The 2,454-nt window shown below is 43.2% G+C and overlaps 1 protein-coding gene across 11 annotated transcripts in view; it reads left to right on the plus strand.

Annotated features, from left to right (window-relative positions):
• Pcdh15 (protocadherin related 15) overlaps positions 1-2,454 on the plus strand; it is a 1,443,104-nt gene that overhangs the window by 999,777 nt on the left and 440,873 nt on the right. The gene's annotated exons all lie outside the window — the stretch shown is intronic.

Consider the following 2,454-nt stretch of genomic DNA (forward strand, 5'->3'; position numbering starts at 1 on the left):
TCTCTCTCTCTCTCTCTCTCTCTCTCTCTCTCTCTCTCTCTCTCTCTCCTTACATCCTGATCACTGTCCCCACTTCTGGTCCTCCTTCGCACGGTCCCTCCCCTGTCCCTTCCCTCCTCCTCCAAGAGAGTGAAGCTCCCTACCCCACGTGTCCTCCCACCCAAGCACATCAAGCCTCTGCAGGGCTAGGTACTTGTTCTCCCACTAAAGGCCAGCCAAGACAACCAAGTTAGAACAGATTCCACTGACAGGAAACAGCTTTAGAGATAGCCCCCTGCTCCAGTTGTTCAGGACCCACATGAAGACTATGGCTGTACATCAGCTACATATGTGTGAGAGAGGGTGCTAGGTCCAGCCCATGTATGCTCTTTGGTTGGTAGTTCAGTCTTTGAGAGCTCCCAAGGGTCCGGATTAGTTGACTCTGTTGGGCAATTTAAAAAATGGGGTACAGAGCTAAACAGAATTCTCAACAGAGGAATCTTGAGCATGGGAGAAACACTTAAAGAAATGATTATAAAGTCATTAGTTACCAAGGAAATGCAAATCAAAACAACTCTGAGATTCCATCTAATAACTATCAGAATGGCTAAGATCAAAAACTCAACTGATAACACATGCTGGTGAGGATATGGAGAAGGGGAACACTCCTCCATTGCCGGTGGGAGTGCAAACTAGTACAACCACTTTGGAAATTAACTTGGTGTTTTCTCAGAAAACTGGGAATAGTTCTACCTCAAGATCCATCTATACTACTCCTGGTCATATTGCCAAAAGATGCCCTACTATACCACAGGGACACTTGCTCAACTATATTCATAGCAGCTTTATTTTTAATAGCCAGAAACTAGAAACAACCTATCCCACAACTGAAGAATGGATAAAGAAAATATGGTGCATCTATACTACGGAAAATTATTAAGCTCTTAAAACAAAGATATCATGAAGCTTATAATAAAAGTCTTTTAGTCTACAGGCTTACCACACAGCCATCATCTGGTGTCATCCACAAATCATTACTGCTGGGCACTTAGTGAAATAATTCAGGGCTTCTGTTCTACTCTACTCCTAGCTGTATACTGACACGCATCCCTATGGAATTTTCAAACATCTTTAGTATGATTTATCTCTCTCTCATTCCTCATCCCCAGTTAAACTCCTTCCCCTTTGTCTTCCTTTCTGTCTTCATAGCCCTTGCTTCCTACTATATGCCTGCTCCCAAAGAACCTTCTCTCTCCCCAAAGCTCCCTTTCTGCTTTCCTGGCTTCTGAGATAACTTCATATCATAGATGCACATCTAAGGATTCAGATCTACCATCCACATGTAAGAGATGACATGCAGCCTTTGTCTTCCCTGGTCTAGTTAACACTTTGCTACTTATTATTTTCCAGTTTTATCTATTTACCTGCAAATTTCATGTTTTTATTTTTATATTTTTACAGTTTAACAAAATTTGATTGTGTATATGTTTTATTATTAGTTATTTTATTTATTTACATTACAAATGCTGTCCGTCTTCCGAGTTTCCACAAAACCCCCTATCCCCTCACCCTCACCCCTGCCTCTGTAAGGGTGCTCCCCCACCTGCCCACCCACCCACCCACCCACACCTCAGAGCCCTAGCACTTCCATACACTGGTCTTCTTCAAGCATCCAAAGGACCAATGGTCTCTCCTCCCATTGATGCTACATATCCAGCTGGAGCCATGGGTTCCTCCATGTGTACTCTTTGGTTGGTGGTTTAGTCCCTGGGAGCTCTGGGGGGGGGGTTGATTTGTTGATAATAATGTTCTTCCTATGGGGTTGCAAACCCCTTCAGCTTCTTCAGTCCTTGCCCTAACTTCTCCATTGGTGTCTCCATGCTCAATCCAATGGTTGCCTGCATGCATCCGCATCTGTATTTGTCAGGCTCTGGCAGAGACTCTCAGGGGACAGCTATAATAGGTTCCTGTCAGCAAGTGCTTCCTGGCATTAGCAATAGTGTCTGGGTTTCGTGTCTGCAGATGGAATGGATCCCTAGGTGTGGCAATCTCTGGATAGCCTTTCCTTCAGTTTCTGCTCCACTCTTTTTTCCTGCATTTTCTTTTGACAGGAGGAATTCTGGATTATTAGCCAAAATTACACAACAAAGGGGAGATAGAATCTGTGCATACTGTATCCAGTGGATAGGCATGACCCCCAGTTGAGGAATGTGGCCACCCACATCAAAAATATTGATTGTGTATATGTACCACAGTTTCATTATCTATTCATCAGTCAAAGGCATCTGTATTTTCATTTTCTAGTTATTTGAATAGAATAGTTTGTCTGTACTAGGATGTTGAGTCCTTTATAAATATGCTAAGAATGGGACATACCGTGAATCTATCTTTAGGTTATTAACTATGCCAGGGCCTAACAAACACAGAAGTGGATGCTCACAGTCAGCTATTGAATGGATCACAGGGCCCCCAATG

This window comes from Mus caroli, chromosome 10, assembly GCF_900094665.2.
Source record: "Mus caroli chromosome 10, CAROLI_EIJ_v1.1, whole genome shotgun sequence".
NCBI classification, from domain to species: domain Eukaryota; kingdom Metazoa; phylum Chordata; class Mammalia; order Rodentia; family Muridae; genus Mus; species Mus caroli.